Raw genomic sequence first — 25,458 nt, forward strand, 5'->3', positions numbered from 1 at the left:
GTGCTCATCAAGAAATGCCTAATTTAACTCAAAAATGAGAGAAAAATTTTAGAGGTTAGAAAATTATTGCATATATGTCCTCTTTGCCTTCCGACGTTTATATCAGTTCAGTTCAGTTCAGTCACTCAGTTGTGTCTGACTCTTTGCAACCCCATGAACCTCAGCACGCCAGGCCTCCCTGTCTATCACCAACTCTCGGAGTTTACCCAAACTCATATCCATTGAGTCGGTGATGCCATCCAGCCATCTCATCCTCTGTCGTCCCCTTCTCCTGCTCCCAATCCTTTCCAGCATCAGAGTCTTTTCCAATGAGTCAACTCTTTGCATGAGGTGGCCAAAGTATTGGAGTTTCAGCTTCAACGTCAGTCCTTCCAATGAACAACCAGGACTGATCTCCTTTAGGATGGACTGGTTGGATCTCCTTGCAGACCAAGGGACACTCAAATCTTCTCCAACACCACAGCTCAAAAGCATCAATTCTGCGGCGCTCAGCTTTCTTCACCATCCAACTCTCACATCCATACATGACTACTGGAAAAACCATAGCCTTGACTAGACAGACCTTTTTTGGCAAAGTAATGTCTCTGCTTTATAATATGCTATCTAGGTTGGTCATAACTTTCTTTCCAAAGAGTAAGCATCTTTTAATTTTATGGCTGCGATCACCATCTGCAGTGATGTTGGAGCCCAAAAAAATAAAGCCTCTCACTGTTTCCACTGTTTCCCCATCTATTTTCCATGAAGTGATGGGACCAGATGCCATGATCTTAGTTTTCTGAATGTTGGGCTTTAAGTCAACTTTTTCACTCTCCTCTTTCTCTTTCATCAAGAGGCTTTTTAGTTTCTCTTCACTTTCTGCCATAAGGATGGTGTCATCTGCATATCTAAGGTTATTGATATTTCTCCCGGCAATCTTGATTTCAGCTTGTGCTTCCTTCCAGCCCAGCATTTCTCATGATGAACTCTGCATATAAGTTAAATAAGCAGGGTGACAATATACAGCCTTGGAACCAGTCTGTTGTTCCATGTCCAGTTCTAACTGTTTCTTCCTGACCTGCATACAGGTTTCTCAAGAGGCAGGTCAGGTGGTCTGTTATTCCCACCTCTATCAGAATTTTCCACAGGTTATTGTGATCCACACAGTCAAAGGCTTTGGCATAGTCAATAAAGGAGAAATAGATGTTTTTCTGGAACTCTCTTCCTTTTTTGATGATCCAGCGGATGTTGGCAATTTGATCTCTGGTTCCTCTGCCTTTTCTAAAGCCAGCTTGAACATCTGGAAGCTCACGGTTCACGTATTGCTGAAGCCTGGCTTGGAGAATTTTGAGCATTACTTTACTAGCGTGTGAGATGAGTGCAGTTGTGAGGTAGCCTGAGCATTCTTTGGCATTGCCTATATATTCTCTTCCTCTCTCCTGCTTTTCCACTCCTTTTCATCTTTTTTCCTTTTTTCTTTCTTCCTTATTTATGGTAAGACATCAGTCATCTCACAGGTGTTATTAAAAACCCAACAGCTTATTTACTCTCAGCTCCTATGAAGGATAATTTTTCTATTGTTTCATCACATTTCCTGGGGATTACTTAAGCTGTAATGATCCACTAAGTTCCTCATTGTGTAGAATCCATTCAACCAAGTTGCTTTTGAATCAAATGCAGAAATTAACTCCAGTTGTCAACCCAGTGTGTTCCTAACTCAAAACCAACAGGAAGCCCAGTGAGGTCATAGAGAAGAGGGAGTGGATAAGGAAGGGGATTAGATGCCAAGAAATAAAGCCCTTTTCATGGTAAGAGAACTCAAGCAACCACAAACCGATAAGGAAAGCCCTGGGGCTGCCCTTCCAAAGAGATGCCAACAAGGAAAGCTGATTCTGAATTTAGAGGAAGCGGCTGCCTGCCAGAGAACAGAGAGGCAACACGGAACACCAGAGAGGCAGCCTGGGGTGGGTGAAGCATTGAAGCCCCTGAGTCAGAGCTCTAGCGTTTCGTCTTGGATTCTCTACACCAGCCTGGCAGTCTGTACCATTCAACTCACCTCTCTGAGTCTTAATCGCCTCATCTGTACAATGTAGATGATACAAATCTACTCTAGGGGACTGTTCTCAGGTTCAAATGAAATTAAGTAGTAGCAGCCCTTCCTAAAGCAGAATGTGGTTTGTAAATGTTAGTGTGTGTGCATGTGCATGTGTGCCCAGTGGTATATGACCTGATGGACTATACAGCCTGCCAGACTTCTCTGTCCATGGGATTTTCCAGACAAGAATACTGGAGTGAGTGGGTTTCCATTTCCTTCTCCAGGGGATCTTCCTGACCTAGGGATCAAACCTGCATCTCTTGTATTGGCTGGCAGATTCTTCGCTGCTGAGCCACCTGGAAAGCCCATTAGTTACATAAGTTTTGTTTTTGTTTTGTTTTTAAATACTTATTTGGCTGCACTGGCCTTAGTTGCAGAATGTGAGATCTAGTTTCCTGACCAGGAATTGAACCCAGGCCTCCTGCATTGGGAGTCTTAGCCACTGGACCACCAGGGAAGTCCCACATCAGCTTTTTTTAAAATCTAAAGGTTTTAACACAGAACGTATGACTTATCTGGAAGTCTTGATAAGGTTTGGATGATCTGGGGGCTGGACAGTGTCATGAAACACTCAAGTTCTTTCTATCTCTCTGTTCTGCTAAACACAATGTCAGCTCTATCCTAAGGTTGTTTGCCCCATGGTTATAGGATGGCTATGTGTATCAGTTAGGGCCCTATGCTTCCATGTTCCTGTCCACAGAGGGGCAAGAGAATGGAGACGGGGAAGGGAGGAAGAGAAAGATGTGTTCCCCTGCCATTGAACCAAAGCTTTTTTTTCTGTCTGTATGAAAGGACCTATGTCATTCACCCTGAGCTGTCACACAAGGAATGCCGCGCTTTGAGTTCCTGAACCTGTTGCTGATAAGGGGAAAAAGACTGCCATGATCCGCTGAGATGAATCAGGCTCCCTCCCTCTCTGGAGCTGACTTCACCACCACCACCCCCACCCCAACCCCCATTGCTGCTACACACAGGAGAGGCAGTGGAGTGGACACAACAGTCTGCATGTCCCAGGGGAAACCTTCTTGATGAGACTGGTGTGTCACTTCTGGCAGAGACATCAGCATCTTATCAAAGCAGGAAACGAGACAAGGCAATGAATATCTGAAATTTCAAGTTTCAGAAGTCTGACCGAGAAAGGTCCCCTTAATGACTCTAAAGTCATATCCTAGAAATGTTAGACTGAATTTCCAGAGGCAAGGTGACTTCCCAAAGTCAGTGTAAGGGAAAGAAGGGTCCAGAGTGCAGGTCAGTCCAGGAGGAGTTTTACTTAAAGAACCGTTGTTAGACATGCACGGTCCAGAAAGGACAAGTGTGGGGCTGAGAACAAGAGGACTCAGAAATTGGATAAAGGCTGAGAAATGGCAAAATGAAGACAAGATGAAAGTGAATGTTAATCAAGCCTAGAGGGTGGGGGTCAGCCCGAGGGACCAGAAGATTCTGAAATTAAATCAGAAAGACCCGGGGATGGGATCTTTGGGAGCAAGCCAAGCAGTAGTAATATATCCTCAGAGGAGCCACTAGGCCAAGACTCAGCCAATTTGGAGGCAGCATTTATAACTACCAGTGGGAAAGGAGAATGTTCACTTTTGTTTTAATCATGAAGGGTGCTTCTTTTTTTATGTATCACTTTGTATGAGGAACTCAACAAACTAAATGAATTATCTCACAAAGAGGACACCCTCTACAAAAAGAGTGCTTAACTGAAGCAGAAATTACATGAAAATGCAGTGTAAAATGGGTTTTGGAGATCTCTAATTTACCAATATATTTTGCGGAACTAAGCATAACTCTTTTCCAAACTCTATCTTCCACCCTGTCTTGGTGGCATTTGTTAGTAATTGTACCCAGGTGACTCTGCTTTGGATGTTGCCTAATCAAACACCTAACCTTCTGTATTTGTCACCACGCCTTGCATTTCAAATGACAAAAACTCAAACTAGCTCTTGCAAAAAGGGCAGCCCCATACTTCTGGAAGGTCTAGAATTATCACTGATGGAGACACAGCTGGTGTCAGGACCTAAATTAGGTCTTCAGGATTCCATCTCTCTAGACCTCACAGCTTTTGATCCAGCTTGGCTTTATTCTTCAATTTATGTCTCTCCAAGATGACTTCTGGTCATCTCTACCGCCAGCAGCATCCTCTCTGTTTAGCCACTCCGGCAGGAAATGGTTAATTCCAACTGAGACATTTTAGGGGAGGCAGTCAGTGGTTGGGTCAAACTGGTCCACGTGACAATCTCCGAACCAATCACTATAGCCATACCAAAAAGATACTCTGAGTGTTGTGCCCGGCTCCTGTGATGAGAAGAGGGCAGGTCATTGTGAACACCAGCCCCACCAAGTTCACATGCAATGGGCATGTCAGCACCCAGAGGAAACCAAAGGGTTATGATCAGAAGGACACTGGAACAGTAATGGTGGTAACTAGAGGTCACAGTCCTCAAGTCTCACACACTCTCGGGTCTTAATCTTTAAGCATGACTTCTCCAAAAGTAATTTAAATATGTTCAGCTTCCCACCTTGAATCTGTAATAAAATCATGGTAATTTCCATCCACCCAAATGAGAGTGATATGTAAAAATCACCTAATAGAGGAGTTCAGCAAATTGAATATCACAAAATGTTTAGCAACAAACGTTACAAAACAGACGGGGAATACCACTGTGATGAAAGTGTTTACTAACCTCAGTGAAGTTTAGCCTAATTAGATGGTAATCACACTGGGCCAGTACATAGTGTTCATACATAAGAAATAGGAGCAGCCAACGTTTGATCTGAGCTCCGATAATCCTGGCTGGGTTCTCCTTTTAGACACATACGTCTTCAAAGGAGGAATCTTTTTTACCTAAATGTTTTTTATGTGCTCTACTCCTTTATAATTAGCTTTGAAGGATTAAAAATTCATAATCATATCATACAAGCCTGGATGTGTTCCAGCCTGCCTCAATGTCTTTTAAATAATTCTCCATTAAAATTCTGCTTTCAGCACTCGAACAAGTGAGCAGGGCTGCTGAGGCAGAACAAGATTGGTTTTATTGACAGGTTTTACTGCTATCTGTTATCCAGCTGTGGGTTTCACTGATCGTTTATCACAGGGCAATTAAAGACGTTGCTCCTTAGATACACGCTAGCTTGTTCAATTCAAAGTCATTTTGCTAATTAGAAATTACTATATTCGATATGCATAACTCTGTAAAAATCCTCTCCAAAGACTGACTCCACATTCACATCTCAGAGAAACTTCCCCAATCGAAAGGATGTTTGGACACAAAGATGTACAGAATACTTCAGCTGTAGAATCGTCACCTGATCATACACAGCAGTTATAATACTCTCATCAAAAAAAGAACAACAGGGACTTTCAACGGTTAGGACTTTGCCTTCCAAAGCAGGATGCAGGTTCGATCTCTGGTCAGGAAGCTGGGATCGTATGTGCCTTGGGCCAAAAAACCCAAATATGGAACAGAGGCAGTGTTGTAACAAGCTCAGTAAAGAATTTAAAGATGGTCCACATTAAAAAAAAAAAAAAACAACTTAAAAAAAGCTCACTTACATGCAACAGTAAATTACAACTAAAAACTAGAATGGGGTTGCAAAAGTAAGCAAAATGCAAACAATTTTTTAAAACCCAGTTACCTTCAAAGTGAAAAGTGAGGCCTCAGAACTATAAAATTCAAAACAGTTTGATTAATAAGACTACGTGTTGTCCTTACGAAAAAATAAACACTGCCTCTTTTTTTTTTTTGGCAAATGAATATTATAATTCTCCCTGAAAAACACTGGCCCTGAGCCCAAAAGAAAGCAAGAAGCAAATGGCAACCTATTTGTGGGGCTGCAATGAGCTGCCTTTTCTGTAATTGTCTCTGCCCCGGGGACGCCTGACCTTGCTTATCTGAGCATGAACTCGCCGCTGAGTTCAGTCTGGCCGCTTCGTATCTGCACATGCTGGCTGGTAAATTAAGCAGGCTTCTCCAGGCGGGTGGCCTGGCTTGTATATGCACCGCCTTTGTAGCCCAGTGACAAACACTTGGTGTTATGATGGGTGTTACCCACCAAAATCCACAGAGACGTGGGAGAAATCCATTGGTCTTCAGTCACAAGGGAAAAGGGGCACATTTACCCTAGGCTCTTTTATTTTGCTTTATTTCTATGGTCCTTCTATTTTATACTTGAGTATATATATGGGGGTCAAGGTAGAAGAGTCGTGATTACAAGTCTCTATTTGGAGAAGGAAAGGGTTATATATCTAGTTCTTGTTCCATATGCATTTGTGTTTTCCCCTGATCTTACAGAAGGAAAGAGAGATTAGCAAACCACCTCACAAAAAGCTGTGCCTCATGAATGGAAAGAAAGATCTAGATCTGAAGAGTAGGTTAGGAACTGCGTCCCTTTGAGAATAGATACTGTCTCCTCATTTTCATTCTGTCTCTAGTGCCTAGAACATACCTGGCATGTAAATATTTGTCTACAGATGATCAAACAGTAGTTCTCAGAACTATATGATTCCTAACAGGAGCTCAGCTAGTGTGTATCTATCTCATCAAACCTCTTCCTCCTACAGTCACAGTCTTTGGAAGAAGGGAGTTCTGATCTGCACAAGCCCTGGTGAGCACACCCTGCGTGAAGCCTTGATGTGATCCAGGAATCATCAGGGTGTAGAGTCTGTCTTGTGAGGCTTTGGGAAGGAAGTGGCAATTGGGCTGGATTTTACACCTCAGCAGTGAATGGTGGAAGGAAAGATACTTCAGAAGGGGAAACATGCAGAAGTGAAAAATCACCTGGGAGGAATTAAACATTCTGAAAAACCATCTTTTGTGATCTTCTCTCCCAAGTTAACTCAGATGTCAGGTTGGTTGTGTGAGATGACTTACACACGCCAGGAAATAATACTACAACTTGATCCCCTGGTTCAGTCTGTTTCTCCCTGCTGGGCACAGAGAAACTTCATCCCCCAGGAGTCTGGCCTCAGCCGGGAGCATAGGGAGCCATGTACCTGCTGATAATCCTTCGAGAAACTTCAGCTTGATCAATGATCACACCACCAGGTTTTTGCTGAGAGAACTAGACACTAAATCTTACATAACTGAGATCTGAGATAATTAGAGGGACATAGTGTGCAGGTTCAAAAAGTGTCATGGATGCCTTGATGTTTCAGAATAAACAACCAGAGGCCCTGAATTTTTTTTTTTTTTAAGTGATTGTTTAGGAAAATTGAAGCCCAAACAGTAAGTTGAGGGCCTTGAAAGTGAAAGTGTTAATCGCTCAGTTGTGTCCGACTCTTTGCGACCCATGGACTGTAGCCCACCAGGCTTCTCTGTCCATGGAATTCTCCAGGCAAGAATCCTGGAATGGGTAGCCATTCCCTTCTCCAGGAGATCTTCCCAACCTTGGGATCTAACCCAAGTCTCCCACATTGCTGGTAGATTTTTTACCGTCTGAGCCACCTTGGAAGTTCAACTCATCAGATGCTCAGTAAGTAAGAGACTCTTGAAAACCTTTCTCTTAATAACTCAGTGGGCACCAGCCATAATGGATGTCAGCCTGGCACCACGGCAAAATCCCGGAAACCCTTTTGTCTGGAAAGCACTGGAACCTTGCGGTGGCCTTTGGGGACTGGAAGGTGGTAATTATAAAAATGGTTACAAGTGATATGGATAGTTCCATACTGATTGGAGAAGACTCTTGAGAGTCCCTTGGATTGCAAGGAGATCAAACCCGTCAATCCTAAAGGAAGTCAACCCTGAATATTCACTGGAAGGACTGATGCTTAAGCTGAAACTCCAATTCTTTGGCCACCTGACAATAAGAGCCAACTCACTGGAAAAGACTCTGATGCTGGGAAAGATTGAAGGCAGGAGGAGAAGGGGACGACAGAAGACAAGATGGTTGGATGGTGTCACTGACTCAATGGACGTGAGTTGCAGCAAACTCCAAGAGATAGTGAAGGACAGGGAAGCCTGGCGTGCTACAGTCCATGGGCTCACATAGAGTCAGACATGACTGAGCACCTGAACAACAAAATGGAAGCAACAGGTAAAATCACATGAACTTCCTGGTATTTAACCATTTGGGGCTACAAAGCTGATGATTTCATGGAAAGCAGCCTAATAACTCACTATTTTAATAACTGGCATAGTCATATCAGAGCGTATGTGGGGATTATGTCTCTCTGCAAATAAGCAAAGTCTGACACTTTGGTTGTGTTTACCCAGCACAAGTAAATATGATCTGACAGGTATCTAGTTGATTTCACCATCGAGGCAACTGGATATTTTACACTCCAAGCAAAAACTGCTGGGGCTGGGAGCTCAATCAACAGCATACCTTTCTCCATACCCCATTTCAGAACCACGAAAACTAGCATTTGTTGAGCCTGCACCCAGTTCCCAATGTCGTTCTAAGACCTTAATTTGAATAAACTCCTTAAATTCTCATACAACCCAATGGAGCGGATTCTATCATCATCCTCATTTTACAAATGCAGAGACTGAGATGGAAAATAGATCACTTTTGCAAAGTCCCAGGTCAAGAGTAGCAGAGGCAGTTGTGCACCCAACCTGTCTGCCTCCAGAGTCTACATATGCATTTCAGACTCATACTCAAGCTGCTGGAGATAACATAGGAGGAAGACCACAGAGATGTTTGGACACCAAAATGGCAGCCTTATGACTGAGAAGAGCTGAACTAGAGTGCACAATTTATTTAGTACCCCTGCAAAGAATTGTAAACACCAGCCCTTAAAAATGGAGAAAGAAATGGTAACCCACTCCAGTATTCATGCCTAGAAAATCCCATGGACAGAGGAGCCTGGCAGGCTACAGTCCATAGGATTGCAAAGAGTCGGACACAACTTAGTGACTAAACAACAACAACAACAAACCCTTGAAACGGACAGATTTGCCCAATCAGTAACTATCACAGTTCAAAACTGCAGGTCTCCCTCACAGGGGCAGGTGGCTCTGCAGACAGAGAAGAAGATATGCATTGTGCCACCAGTTCAGTTGAGTTCAGTCACTCAGTCGTGTCCAACTCTTTGTGATCCCATGGACTGCAGCACGCCAGGCTTCCCTGTCCATCACTAACTCCCGGAGCTTGCACAAACTCATGTCCAGCAAGTCAGTGATGCCATCCAACCATCTCATCCTCTGTCGTCCCCTTCTCCTCCCACCTCCAATCTTTCCCAGTATCAGGGTCTTTTCCAATGAGTCAGCTCTTTGCATCAGGTGGCCAAAGTGTTGGAGTTTCAGCTTCAGCATCAGTCCTTCCACTGAATATTCGGGACTGATTGTGCCGCCAGGCTGGATGGAAAAGAGAAACGACCGAGAGAGGCTGAGCTGAGCACGAGTGCATCTTCTCAGAGTCAGAAGGCACAGAGCCCCACCTCCTCCCATGCAAAGTTGTGGCGTCTTAACAAGAGGTCCCTGGAGAGAATTCTCGGGGACTATGAAATTGGAAAGAGGAAAAATTACTTCTTTATTTTCATTGACCTCTCTCTGACCTACTAACCTCTAGCTGAAATTCAGCATTTCCTTACGTTAGGAAAGCAGAGAGAAAGCCATACTCACATAAGCAGCACGTATGACTGTCAGGTGTGTTCCCAGCACGTTACTACTCTGGAAAGGTCTGGAAGCTCATTCGTGGGTATCAGAACTTCAGAATCACTGAGGTTCAGACCTGCTGCTCTGCCTTGTTATTTAGGGCATTAAGAAACATATATGCTATTATACCATAACTTTTCATGGTTTTTTTCTAGTATTTTGAAAATGGCATTTAGCTATAATTAATTTCCTCTATGCCTCTAAATATCGTATTGTATACATTTAAAAATATTATTCTGAGAAGAGGTCCATAGGCTTTGCCAGACTTCCGAAGAGAGTCGCCCGTCACCCTTGCCACAAAATATATGAATCTCTGCTCTGATTACTCCTTACTCCTTACTCCTTGGAAGGAAAGTTATGACCAACCTAGATAGCATATTAAAAAGCAGAGACATTACTTTGCCAACAAAGGTCCATCTAGTCAAGGCTATGGTTTTTCCAGTGGTCATGTATGGATGTGAGAGTTGGACTGTGAAGATAGCTGAGTGCAGACGAATTGATGCTTTTAAACTGTGCTGTTGGAGAAGACTCTCGAGAGTCCCTTGGACTGCAAGGAGATCCAACCAGTCCATCCTAAAGGAGATCAGTCCTGGTTGTTCATTGGAAGGACTGATGTTGAAGCTGAAACTCCAATACTTGGGCCACCTCATGCAAAGAACTGACTCCTTGGAAAAGACCCTGATGCTGGGAAAGATTGAGGGCAGGAGGAGAAGGGGACGACAGAGGATGAGATGGCTGGATGGCATCACCGACTCAATGGATACGGGTTTGGGTGGACTTAGGGAGTTAGTGATGGACAGGGAGGCCTGGCGTGCTACGGTTCATGGGTTCACAAAGAGCCGGACACGACTGAGCAACTGAACTGAACTGAACTGAACTGAACTGCTCTGATTGAAGTCCTTCCACATAGAAAAGTGAGGCAATAGAAGTGGAGCTTTCACCTTAAGAGATATTATATGTGTGTGCATGCTCAGTCGTGTCCGACTTTTTGTGACCCTATGGACTGTTGCCCACCAGGCTCCTTTATCCATGGGATTCTCCAGGCAAGAATACTGAAGTGGGTTGCCATTTTCCTCTTCAGGGGATCTTCCCCATCCAGGGAATGAACCCGTGTCTCCTGCATTGGCAGGCAGGTTCTTTACCACTGCACGACCTGGGAAGAGATGTTAGTAAATCATAAATAACTAAATAATCTTATTTCTTCAGATTTGATATCCCCTTCCTCATTTCCCTTAATCCGGTCATATCTGTCCATCAATGTCCTCAAAATATTAAGTCTGTGTGAGGGAAGGCTCTGATATAAGATGGCTAGGTTGGAGATTTTTTTTTTCTTTCTAGCCTTTCTCTGATCACAAATTGCTTAAACTGTGGAAAAGTGTTCAATGCATGTTTTTATTTTCAATTCATGTATTTCTACCCTGTGTTGCTCCAGAAATACTTTTAGGGATTATTAGAATGAGTGTCTTTTGGGATCAGCAAGGCAATCTTATTAATTATAGTGATGGGCCATTCGGCAACTCCTAGCAGCATTGCCCTAGACCCTCCCTTCAAGCCCTGGTTTCAGTACAGGTCCAAGCGCAAGCTCTTCCCAGAGCAAACAGCTAAGAAACAATGAGCACCAACATTGAAAGCCATTTCATTTCTACTTGATAAGGAATAGATTTAGAAATGCTTGCTCCAGATGCTACTTTTATTGCATCAGGAAAGTTCTTTCTCACCAAGTTCGGAATTTGTGTCTCATGAAAGATGACCCACTTCACTGTAGACGTCTTGGTGGCATCAGACTGAGGTTTACCCTGAATGTCCATGACCAAGTAAGGCTCCCACTTCGTTCCCATAAAAGTTCCCATTTTTTACCATGATTTCTCATGTCCAACTAGGAGAGTGAAATTAAGAGAGGAGAGAAAAAAAAAGAAAACGCTGCGTGAGTGTGTGTTTAGTCGCCCAGTCATGTCCCATTCCTTGTGACCCTATGGACTCTGCCAGGCTCCTCTGTCCATGGGATTCTCCGGGCAAGAATACTGGAGTGTTTTGCCATTTCCTCCTCTAGCGGATCTTCCCAACCTAGGGAACAAACCTGGGTCTCCTGCGTCGCCTGCAGATTCCTTTACCACTGGGCCACCTGGGAGGCCCCTAATTGATTTAACGCTGACCTTGCCTTAAATATTCACCTGTATTTGATTGGTCTTCAAGTAGCCTCTTTCTGGAAATTTATTTTTTTGATTTAAGTGACTGCCCAAATATTTGTTCCTAAGATTCAAGCCTTTGTTTTTTTTCAATCATATTATTAAATCCAATTCCAAATCATCAAATCGTATCATGATATCCAATGACATCATTTGTATAGCTATTCTGAAGGCTTTTATTTTTTAGTGTTTACTTTTTTTTTTTTTTGGCTTCTTTGAGGGCTGCTCTCTAGTCCTGGTGTGTGGGCTTAGATGCCCTGCAGCGTGTGGGAATCTTAGTTCCCTGACCAGGGACTGAACTGCGTCCTCTGCAGTGGAAGGCAGATTCTTAACCCCTGGACCACCAGGGAAGTCCCCTTGTCCTTATGAATTTGATTCTCTCTCTCCCAAAACTCTGCTGTGAGGGAAAAAAGAATACACAAATGGGTTTCCTGCCCTATCCCTGCCAAATATAAGCAGCGAGTACGCGACCAAAAGCAAGCAAGCTTTTGTCCTAGCTGACTGTGAACACACCCAGGCTGCACCAAGCCTTGCCCGGAGGCACTCTGGAAGGATTGCTCTTTATCTGGTCAGCCTTCTGGGAGGATCTGAGACTCATAAGAATTTCGTTGATTCCACCTGGTACAAATATGTCTGTAAAAAATCCGAACAGACTCTTCCACTCAAGACTTTATAAAGAGTCTACTGAGAGTGATGAAATCCACACTATGAAATAAAAAAACGGGAGAGAGGTGACTAACTAATTAGTGTAAGAATGTGTGCACGCACACCAGCAGAACCACAGCTAGCACCACCACACCCCGAAAACAAACAACAGATACTGTTCTATAAAGTTCTGATGTTCACTTCCAAGCCTTTCTTCTCTAAGTGAAAATTCTTAGCCAAGAAGGGCTAAGGGACCTGTCCCTGGCCAGGCCTGTGTGTATCCTTTGCTGCTGCCCTGGTTCCAGTTCTGTCACCTGACGACCCACTTCCAGGAGTTCTAGGAATGTTTCTCTGTAGCAAGGCATTTCCTATCAGCTGCACAGATTTTCAGTCTGCAGTTGCTCTGAGTGGCAATTTCAGGTGTTTAGTCTTTATCAAGCCCTACTGCAGTTGTTGCATTCGCTGCCCTCTGAAATGTAGCACTTGTTTGACGGGGCTCCGTGGCTAGGCTTGGTTGTGGGCACTCCAACTCTGTCTCTTTCTGCATCTTGAGGGATCTCACCCCCTGAGGCTTTGTCCAGTCTCCTCCAAGGGACTGCAGCGTTTGGGAGGGTTTTTAAAGCAACTGATTTTAACTTACAGACTGGATCCAAACTGAAAGAGGTTTCCCAGACATGGAATTCTTGATCGTCACTGGCAGGCCCATTATACAGGCTCCCAGGAGCCCAGGCTCAAGGCTTTAAGAGTTTAACCCCTTTGTTCCCATGGACTGTTTGGCGACACCAGGGGTTCTCATCCATGGGGTCAGGACATAATGGGTTTTAGGCATAAGATGTATTGGAAAGAATTCACTGCTAATATTGGAAAATAACTAACTTAATAAGAACCAATTCCAAGTTATTCCTTAACAGTGGCAATTCTATTTAACACTCACCCTTTCTTTAGTGGAAGAGAGAGCTGTACATGTCAGCACTGGGAATAAAACATAGCCTAAGGCCTATTTTATCTATGCTTCAGGCTTTTAATTCTTGTGACCATAAAAAACTTACTGTCTCTAATTCCTCATTCCACTCTCCTCTTGTTCTGATGTTTCAATGAAATCTGAGTACATCCAGGCAGAATGCAGCATATGGAAGTGTCAGCTCATCATAGCAGGTGAGTAATGAAGGGGGAGAGAAGAAAGTTCCAAATACCTGAGTACCGTTGTTGATCAGTTTTGTAGTCAACCTGCATAACACAAACCCAGAAATATCCATTTGAAATATGACCAGACGAAATTGCCAATATTAGACCATTTTTGACACACAAAAGCATCATTTTCACATGGTTCCATTTAATATCATTCACAGTGCATTAAAACAACCTGGGAAAGAGACCAAGAAAAATCACCCAGACCTACCCGATAGGTCTGCATCAAGGGAAAGAGGCGGCCCACAATGTTTTTGTTTTGTTTTGTTTTATTCCATTTTTAACCAAGAGGACTTCAACAATATGCTATAAATGTTTCCTTGTCTTTATCCATGTTTGGGTACATACATCTGAGAATAGCAATGGAATTTCTTCCTCAGCTCTGGACCCTTCATCGCTCTAAAAACAAAAAAAAGTACATCAACAGAATTTAAGAATGGTTGGTCTAAGTCCTCTTGAAATGGAAAGCTATTATTTTAAAGTTTCTGAGGAATAAATGATCCCTTAACTTAAACTTTTCTGACTGAGTTGCCCCGATCAGTACAGGGTACTATTACAGCTGCCACTATAATTTTGACCCCAAAATACAAAGAAAAATGAGATACTGTGCATGAAGGGTTTAGAAGAATGATTCTATTCTTTTCCTATTTTTGTTGTGTTTTCGTTTCTCAAGTTAATCTGATTGCTATTGTTGCAAGGACGGTATTCATCGAATATATCATAAATACGTATTACCAGGCTCAAAGTCCTTCAATGTGCAGAAAACTTCCTTAACTTATTTACCTGTATATATGGAACTAGGTAATACTCCATTGCCAAGATCATAACAATTACTATTTCCAAACAAAGGTGTGACCGTAAATAGTTTAAACACTTTAGGATTAGTTTTTAATCCTAAACTTCCACAGACACAGAAATTCTCAGCCCCTCAGGTCTTGCCTTTCAGTTACAAACTAAAATCTGCACACTGTAGAAATACCTTAAACATTTTATCAAAACCAGTGAGGATCAGAACATGTGTTAGGAGACGTCCTTACCCGCTGACATTTCCAAAGGATTTCAGTCCTCTAGGAAGAAGGAAAAAATGGAGAGGGGAAAAAAAGATACTTAATTGGTTGTTCCTTGACTGCTGAACAATATCCATGCAATTTATCTTTTCAACACATCAGTGGCACTGTTGATGGTGTGAGTCTGCGTGGCTACAATAACAAAATACAGCAGACCAGGTAGCTTAAACAGCAGACATTTATTTCTGGAGACACAGTTCTAGAAGTCAGGAGGTCCAAGATCAAGGCGCCAGCTGATTGAGTTCTTCATTAGGAACCCCTTCCTGGCTTGCAGTAGCTGACTTCTTATGTCCTCACATGGTAAAGAGAGGAGGGAGGAGTTGGGGGCATAGAGGGAGAGGAGAAGAGGGAGGGAGGACTGATGTCTCTGACTGCATCATGCCTCTTCCCTCATGACCTCATCTAAATTGGGTCTAAAGGTCCAACAGTGCTCTCAGTCATGTCCAACTTTGTTGCGACCCCATGGACTGTAGCCCATCAGGTTTTTCTGTCCATGGGATCCTCCAGGCAAGAACACTGGAGTGGGGTGCCATTTCCTCCTCCAGGGGATCTTCCTGACCCAGGGATTAATCTGAGTTTCCTGCATTAGCAGCTGGATTCTTTACCACTGAGCCACCTCGGAAGCCCCAAATGCTGCTACTTTGAAGGTTAAAGCTTCAACATACGACCTTGGCAGGACTGGGGAGGGGAGGACAATTCAGTCCACAGCACTAGTTAACAACATCCAAAAAAATCTTCAAAGTTCTAATTCATTTAAGAAGCAGCTTTCTAGATATCTGTATTTAACAAATAAAATACAGAGATGGCCATTCTAAAATGAATGTCTTCAATGTATGTGTAAATCTCACATCTATAGTAAACTATGGCCACATACCAACAAGTTTATATTACCTTTTCCTTTTAGTGTTTATATTTCCTTTCTGCATACCTACTCTCCTGGTCCTTTTTTAAAAAAAAAAAAAACGAAAAAAACAATTTGGCTTAGTGTACTAAAAATAGCTTGTGTGCGCTGTTTTTCCTTCTAGCTTCATTGTTACAAACTGATTTCTAACAGTCTTGGAGACTGGGTAAATCTCCTGTGAATGCAGTAATCATATTTGATTGAATCTCATGCAGATTATCACAGCCCTGGGTTTGGGGGGCACAGTCCTTCCCACCCCTTGAGCCCTGCCACTCCACCCCTCCTTAATCAGACACTCTTTGGGGATTTATTCTACCCTGTAGAATCTGGGTATTAAATGCTCTGAGTTGCTATAGTTAGAGAGGCTCTATTTTTAGTTACAAACTCTTTCCCTGAGATACATACAGCTGCTCATTAACACTAGGAGCCTTTCTGACAAAGCTTGTGTTCTCAACCTTCCTTTTCAATGCCCAATAGGCCTATAAGGGAAAATACAAACACTGGTTATATTTAGTTTTCTCCTCAACCATGTCAAACCCTAAATTGAGAGGAAGTTATAAATACCCTGCAAGGAAAGGGCACTCTTTTCTTTAAGTAGCATTTTAGTGCCCCACAGTGTTGTGGTATAAAGGGTTGAGAGGAGCCTGTATTAAAATAAGAGATTGAGTACATTTAACCTTTTGAATGGCAACCCACTCCAGTATTCTTGCCTGAAAAATCCCATGGACAGAGGAGCCTGGCGGGCTACCGGCCCTGGGGTTGCAAAGAGTCAGACATGACTGAGCAGCCAACAAGCAGGCAACCTTTTGAAAGTATTCTCCAGTACGTGCAGTTTCACACTGGGTGGCATTGAAGATTATCTAAGACATAGCAAGCGTTCATCCAATATTTATGGCATGCACTGCTTGAGTGAATGCATCCTTTGGCACTGTTAACCCTTTGAGATCAGAGAGAACCTTCTCTGAAACGAATTCCTTGGAGAGGTGGGCACTGCCAACCCACAAAGCATCCGACACATTTCGAGCAATGGATCCAACCATCCGTTTGCAAGGTGTTTCAGCTACTTCCTCGGTGGTGATGAGTTTCCACTTGCAGAGACACAAGGAGAGGCAATCTGAGTTTGGAACTCCCGGTTTGTGAAAATTCTGATACCTGCCACCAGCCAGTCACCCCGTGATCATCCTTCTCACTCTTCACCAGCTCATAACTCATTTCCTAATTTCCCTTGGGGGCCTGGTGATGAGCACCTGGAACCCATCCAACACCATCTGCAACACCTCTTTCATCCTTCTCTAGGGGCTCACACACATCCTGACCACCCACAGCCTCAGGCTTTCACCGCTCACTGCAGTCACGGGTACATTGTAACACGAGGGCAGTGGCCTGGCACTCGGCAGGCTTGCATTTAAATCCAGGCTCATCTCCTTTAACCTGGAAGCAGATGAAGGAGTGCCTTGAGTGAGTTTCACCTCTAAACTTTGATTTCCCCATCTGCGGCATAGGAGGGAAAACCTACTTCATGATAATGATGCAAAATAATTAATGTAACTATTCTAGCTCAGTTCCCAGTGCTGGAAGGAAGTGCTCCGTAAGTGGGCACCCGTGTTACTCACAAGTCTGTAAATTTTACCTCATCATCATCCAAAACCTTGACATCTTCCTTTTCTCTCAACTTCTGTCTATTATGCATTAGTCTCTTTCCACCGCCCACCCACCCCCCCGCCCAATTTTTTCTTTCTTTCTTGCTATTTGCCCAACTCAGAAATCAAAACAAGGCTCTTACTGATCCTAATAACAACACTACTGATAGACCCACAGACAAGAAAAGGGAAACCATCAACTCTGAAATAAAGTGTTTGAAGTGAAATATAGACTAGTGTCAATAAGTACAAGCAGCCTTAAAAATAAGTTCAAAATACCAAATAACTTCTTTAGAATGTCCCCAGAAGTCTCTTCTACTTCTAAGTTTAATCTGCTTTTCTTTGAGCAGTCAACACTTCAAAACAAGCCGAAAATATATTGGTTCTTACTCGATTTTTTCAAACTTCAACCATATTTTTGGAGAGTAGTATCAAGTAATTAGGGCTTTCCAGGTGGTCCAGTGGCTAGAGAATCTGCCTGCCAATGCAGGAAATGCAGGAGATCGGGTTCTATCCCTGGGTCGGGAAGATCCTATGGAGAAGGAAATGGAAACCCACTCCAGTATTCTTGCCTGAAAAATCCTGTGGACAGAGGAGCCTGGTAGGCTATAGTCCATGGGGTTGCAAAGAGCTAGACACAACCCAGCAACTGAGCACACACACAGCAAATAATTAACATTGCTGAGTTTTGATCCAGTCTTCCATTAACAATGAGGAGTCCAGAGAGGTATTTTCTACTGTCTTTACTGCAAATATACCATCATCCCCTCCATAATGAGCAAAATAGATGACTAGAGTTTAGCCTTGGAAATAAGTAAATTATAAAAGCACTTCCATAGAGAGCACCATGCAGACTCCAAATAACTGAGTTACAGCTACGTATGACATGACTTGATAGCAAGTTGAAACCTGTGCTGTTAAGCATTTTCCCACACCTAGCACATCTTCCTTTCTCTGTTTTATTGCTTTGTTTTTCTAAGATGTCTTGGAAAGGAGTTAGCTCTCCAACACAGATAAAAGTGCAGGAACCCAGTATCCAGAAATGAATGACAGTAGGAAAGAGATCCACTTGCTGAGACATTACCACTTTTCATCGCAGAGAATGTTTGGCCAAGAAATAACCATCAATCCTGCTCTAGGAATACCTGTAGCCTCAAGTTGTTTTTTTTTTTTCTCATTCTGATTTTTACTGAGGGACTTATCATATTGCAAGAATGTGTTTTGCTTTTATGATCAGCATTGCAGCTTCCTGGGAAGACTAAATAGAATTTTCCAAATGTTAAAAACACACAGCAGACATCATCTCCATCAATTCTAAGTAGCACGTGATGCAGGGACTCACGGGCATTCCTGCTGTGGTCCCTCTAGAACTGTGCTGTGCAGTATAAAATCTATTAGACACATGTGACTGTTTAAACTAAAATGAATTAAAAATAAATAAAATGAAAGTTCAGTGTCTCGGTCTCCGTAGCCACATGTGGTTTGTGGGTACCATATTGGACAGTGCAGATATATAGGCCATTTCGTTCACTGGGGAAAGTGTTTGTTGAAGAATGCTTCAGCAGAATATGGATTTTTCATAAAAGAACACTCCACCCAGATGATGCATTTTTGGAGTGGATTTTCACTGCTCTGGTGTGTGCTGTGCTCAGTCACTCAGTCGTGTCCCACTCTTTGTGACCCTCTGGACTGTAACCCACCAGGCTCCTCTGTCCATGTGTTGCAGGAAGGGGGACCCCTTCCAGGGCCCGAAACTGGGCTCTTGGCTAACACTCAGAAATGAATTTTCCAAGGAGACACGTGTGCTGACAAAGCAAGAGATTTTATTGGGAAAGGGCACCAGGGCGGAGAGCAGGAGGGTAAGGGAACCCAGGAGAACAGCTCTGTCACATGGCTTGCAGTCTCGGGTTTTACGGTGATGAGATTAGTTTCCGGGTTGTCTTTAGCCAATCATTCTGACTCAGAGTCCTTCCTGGTGGTGCACGCCTTGTTCAGCCAAGATGGATGCCAGAGAAAAGGATTCTGGGAAGTGGTCGGACAGGTGGTGTCTCCTTTTGACCTTTCCTGAACTCTTCTGGTTGGTGGAGGCTTATTGGTTCCCTGTTCCTTACCAGAACCTCCTGTCGTAAAACAACTCATGCAAATAGTTACTATGGTGCCTGGCCATGGTGGGCGGTTTCAATCAGTGTGCTTCCCCTAACACGTGGAATTCTCCAGGCAAAAATACTGGAGTGGGTTGCCATTTCCTTCACCAGGACATCTTCCCCACCCAAGGACTGAACCCATGTTCCCTGCATTGCTGGCAGATTCTTTACCACTGAACCACCAGGGAAGCCCCTTCAGCACTGCTCTGGACCAGTGTTCAAATCAAGACTTCTCTATTTGAGAATTGTTCAAATCAGTTCTTCTCTATACCACACGATCTTTCACCACCTGCCAGTGGGTAGCACAAGAGCGTCATCACTCTTCTCTTCTGACATAGTGGCTTGTGGCCTAAGCAATAGCCAAAGTGGCAGATTCAGACCTCTGACTCCCTTACACAATTTAGCTGACCGAGAGCTGCCAAGGAGTCAACCTTTGTTCTAAACCACTTTGTTAGCAAGCAAACTGAGCAAGGACAACAACCCAGTTATCATGTTCTCCCCAAATGCAACAGAGATTGTGAGTACATACCCAAGGTCAGCATACAGTTCTGGAAATAAAGCTTCCTCAGTTTCCTGGGTGGCATTGAGCATACACACAAAAATGACTCTTGACATTTTCAAGAATGTTAGTACATGGACCACCCGCTCAGGACGGGAAGGCAGATAACAGAACATTGTTTCAGCCTTAGGATGGATCCACCTTTTTTAGTAGTCATCTCACTTTGAGCCGAAAAATATTCCCCTGACTGCCCCCCACCCTTTGTTATTTGGACATATTTCCACCTTCTAAAATGCACCTATTAAATTTGGTCGCCCAATAAGGGTTTTATTAAAAGTGGGTTGAGTTGGCTTTGACTTAAACTCTGCTGTGAGCTTATTAAATGAAAAAAACCTGCTAGAAGATCAAAGTTCCGTCTTTTAATTCCTTTAGATCTTTTGGGGAAACCAGCGTTTATCTCTGTAAAGTTCAAGTCCGCGTAACTAAAAGTCAAAGGGATCTGCATCCAGCGATGGAAACTTGCATAGGCCACCTCCCCCTCCTCTCAGTCTTGGATCCTGGCTCCCTGCTTAGACTTCAGTTTGGAAGTGGCTGAATGAATTCACAAGTACTACCGTTTGCACTTTCACACACTGTTTAAAGGCAGAAGTATCAGGTTTCACAGCACTGTGAGGAAGTTGGCAACCACTTCAAAGAGATATCCAAGCATCTATTACTTTATTAAGCAAGGGCAATAATGATCTACAAAGTGCCAACTTGCTCACGGTTTCCGGCTCTCTCTACGTCACATTGAGAATACCACAGGCTGTCTCTTCCTGCTTAACCACCAGTTAGGACGTTGCCTTTAAAATGCACTGTAGATCTGACAGCAGTAATATAAAGCGCTAAAACCACATAGCTAAAGGATATATATGGCTTGCAGAGCTACAGAGAGGTAGAAAGATCTGCTGTAAAATAATTTGTCTTGTCACTTTCTAGCTGTGTGCATTTTTTTCTCCCTCATTCCCTTCATTTTTGAGCTCTGTATATTTCTACAGATATAGTGAAATCCAATAATAATTACAAATGATTAGCCCCTACGGTAACTCAACAGATATTTAACTGTGTGTTTCCAATTAGCCCAATGCTAGGTAACCCAAGTGGAAGCAATATAAGTGCAAATATTCTGTACTCTATCCAAGGAATACACAATCCAATCTTAGAGCTAAGTCTAATCCATATTAGGCAACAATGACCCATTGTAGATTAATTAAATGGGAATTTGGGAAAATGAATTATCTTTTCTGGTCTGTTTCTACTTTCATGGCGTATGAATTCTAGGATGGTATAACCAGAGGGCTTCCATTATGTCTTACAGGCTGTAAGTCTTGTGGATGTTAAGACCAAAGGCGACAATTGAACTGCCATTCCTAAAACTTGACCTTGTCACTTTCAGCAAGGCTGGTTCTTACCAAGTGATCCCTCGCACTTAGGATCTCTTTGTCAGCAGGAAGTGAAACTCTAGCCAGTTGACAATCTGCACTCACCTCTCCCCTCTCTGACGATCCACACTGGGATAGATGAATGGAGGTAAATGACTATCAAAGCCTTGGTAACCAAATCTTCCTTTTTAATGATATCTGTTAACACTTGGTGCTGTCACAATCTTCTGTAAGCTCTTGTAAATGAGTCAATTATATGGATTCCAGACGTTAAATCTGATTATTGGCCTTCCCTTTTGTATGTAAAATAGAAATGATTTGGTCATTATAATCCATCTCCCACCAAAAACTCTAATGTTGAAGAATATGGGAATGACATCTATCCAGGGACTAGAAATTATGATGACCTTAGCTCACCCGTCATCTGAGTATTTCAGAACTCAGGCCTGAGGCCAAAGTCTGTTTGAAGAGGATGGCTGGATATGGCAGAACAGAAAGGAACAGAAGTAGCATAGGTTACTGTGTTTCCCCAAATCTCTTGTTCACATGATGTAGCCATGCCTGAGTTTTTTATTAAGCACAAAGATAATGACCTCCTTTGACCACACCAATAATCCTCATCTCTTTTTCTAGTGTTGTTCTTGAGTCAAAGACATCATTTTTCACCCTCACAGCTAGTTGGTTCAATTCCAATAAATAGAGAAACAGAGAACACATTTCCATATGCAAAGGGTTAGTGAAAAGAATTCAGAGAAATTAGAAAGAAATCCATATTCACAATAGTGAAGAGTGACTTATTAAGGTGTAACACTGATTTTTTTTTAGGCAATCATTTGTCCAAGTGGACAACGGCTTTCAAAGCAATTGGCTTAGACTTACGCCAAAGAAACAGCTCTCTTCAACATATTTCTAAACCCCGATTTTGGAGTTACCTTCAGCTCCAGTGTATGAGACGCCTCTGAAAATCAGCTCCAATGTATGAGACACCTCTGAAAATCTAGCCCGTTACTTTAAAATCACACTTCAGATGAGGCCCAAACTGTATTGCCTGATTTTATCATTCATTCTGTTAACCCAGTGTCTTGGTTCATTCAAGGCGTTTATTATAACAAAATAACAGAGACTGGGTGGTTAATAAACAACAAACATTTATTGCTTACAGTTTTGGAGTGTGGCGAATCCAAGGCACCAGCAGAATACATATTTAGTAAGAATCTCCTCCCTGGTTCTTAGACTTCCATCTTTTCACTGCGGTGGAAGAAGAGGGGGAGCTCTCTGCAGTCTCTTTGATAAGGGCACTAATACCACTCTTAATCCCATGAAAGCCCTCATGACTTAATCACTTCCCCAAAAGCCCTACCTTCTAATACTATTACCTTGGGCTTTAGGATTTTTCACATATAAAGGGTGAGGGATGTGGAGAGGACCAGCTTTAGTCTACAGCACCCAACTTGACCATGAACTACCGTTGGCTTTTCCCAAAATATTATGCGTGTTTTCCAGTAATGAAAGATCCCCCCAGTGAGAAAGTTCAAAAGCACAAGTCACAGTCTCTGAAGTAGGTTTCAAAAGAGGCATTTCACGATGATTTGAGCAGAGGTATTATTATTGAAAGTTTATTGTTTCCCAAGATAATTTCTCTAAAGTTATAACGTAAATATCTAAATATCATGTTATAGTGTACCTCCCAATGTCATGGTTTTGCAATCTTCTCCATAAGTAATGTGCCCTGTAATGTACATTTCTCTACCACCATCATCCCTGACCCATAGGTTTCATTTCTTTCTCCTTAAATCCTGTACCCAAAGTCCAGTCCTACATTTTCCAGGAAACCTTTCTTGACAAACCAGCTTACCCTCAGCCAAGATTACTTGCACATTCCTTTAGGTTTTTTGTTTTGTTTTGTTTTTTCTTTGTCTGTTTGAGATATCATGTTGTTTCTCTGTGTGTTGTCTTTTAGTATATAGCTTCATATCTACCCCATCAATTAAATTATAAGCTATTTGAAGGTAAAGATCTCTCTCGAGCTTCACTGTATTTGCCATATCATCCAGTACTATGCCTAGTATGTCATAGGCCCTCAATAAAATTAAGCAACCTGATCCTTTTTCTATCCCACTTTTATCTAACATTTTCTCCTTAAAATTTTTTGGCTTTTGCTGTTGTTCAGCTGCTAAGTCATGTCTGACTCTCTGTCTTTCACTATCTCCCAGGGGTTGCTCAAATTCATATCCATTGAGCCGGTGATGCTATCTAACCATCTCATCCTCTGCCAACCTCTTCTCCTTTTGCCTTTTATCTTTGCCAGCATCAGTGTCTTTTCCAATGAGTAGGCTCTTCGCATCAGATGGCCAAAGTATTGGAGCTTCAGCTTCAGCATCAGTCCTTCCAGTGAAGACTCAGGTTGATTTCCTTTAGGATTAACTGGTTTGATCTCCTTGCAGTCCAAGGGACTCTCAAGAGTCTTCTTCAGCACCACAATTCAAAATTTTTTGGTTATGTAAAGCATAAAAGTAAAATGCCCAAGCCACTAGATGCATTCTTAACTTCGTACAAATAATAAAACTCTTCAACCTTTCTTTTGGCCCACAACTACATACTAAGCACTTCCTATCTGAAAGCCACAATTCTCAGTGCTGAGACTACAACTGCATGAAAATTGAGCTCACGTTTCCAGTAAGGGGAGAGGGGAGATAGATGACTAGCAATAATAATAACAAATAAAAATGACTACATATTATAGCAGATGGTGGAAGTTGCTGGAGAAAAAGAAATAAAGTATGGAAGAATAGCAGGGAATACTGGGGATGTACAGACAGAAGGTATAATTTAAAATAGGATGCTCAGGGATGACCTCAGTAGGAAGGTGACATTGAAATGTCCCAAAGAGAATGGGACACCAAACCTTGTAACATGTAGAGAGCATTTGAGATATTCAAAGAAAGAAGAGTCCATATTTGTAGTTGTGGAAGTCTTTGGTGATCATTGGAGCCTGATAGTTCCTGTCAGGAGCCCCCTAAATTATTTCAAAGCCTCCTATACTTACTTACACCTAAATATTAATCACAACATGTCATTAATCTTTCATTAGGTGTCTCCCTTAAGAGACTATGAATGATTAGAAGACAAGGATTAGCTCATTTATCAATGCAGACTTTATACTATTTAGCACAATTCCTGGCCAACAGTGAGAAATCAATGAGTGTTTGTTGAATACTGAATAAATCTTCATTCAGCCAAACAGTTCATCACATCTAAATTCAAAGCATAGCCTATGCTAATTTGAGTCAAATAGTGTTTGTGCAGATATGTTTGTTTTTAATGTAAACATTTGACAGACTGCTTTTGAAACAAAGAATTAAATCTCTTATAAAAAGTCAAGTAAATCTGACCCCATCTCCTCTTTTGGCACTTCTGTCTGGACCATGGAGATCTTGCTAAATATGGACTTAAAACTGGGTAGCGCACTTGCTACTGTTCAATAAAGGAGGAACAGCCAGTACAAGAAGAGATGGTGCAGGTTCCCAGAGGAAAATTTTAAACTAGTACACTCAGTACTAATTTGGTCCTTAGAGATATTAAAATGAGGAAAGAGTAAAGTTCAAGTCTTCCAAACACTTGAAGACAAATGAGATGACTACACAGTTTCCTTGGCGTTATCATGGTTGTATAGAGATGTAACTATCTTGCCAGCTTTTAAATTGGGGGGTAGAAAATTACAGGATGGTGGAGTAGAAGGATGTGTGCTCATCTTCTCCTGTGAGAACTCCAAAGTTACAACTCGCTGCTGAATACCATCGACAGGAGAATGTCGGATCCCACCAAAAAAGAGATACCCAACATCCAAGGGCAAAGGAGGAGCCCCAGCAAGATGATAAGAGGGGCAAAATCGAGTTTAGAATCAAACCTCATACCCGCCAGAGATGCTTGGAGGGCTCAAAAAAACCTTGTGTGCACCAGGACCTAGAGACCCCACTGAGACTGAGACAACTGTGTTTGAGTGTCTCCTGCAGAGGTACAGGTCAGCAGCGGCCTGCTACAGGGGCAGGGCCTCTGGGTGCAGCAGACCTGGGTATGGCATAAGCCCTCTTGGAG

The sequence above is a fragment of the Giraffa tippelskirchi genome, chromosome 3 (assembly GCF_054371585.1).
Source record: "Giraffa tippelskirchi isolate mGirTip1 chromosome 3, T2T-mGirTip1v1.2.pri, whole genome shotgun sequence".
NCBI lineage: Eukaryota > Metazoa > Chordata > Mammalia > Artiodactyla > Giraffidae > Giraffa > Giraffa tippelskirchi.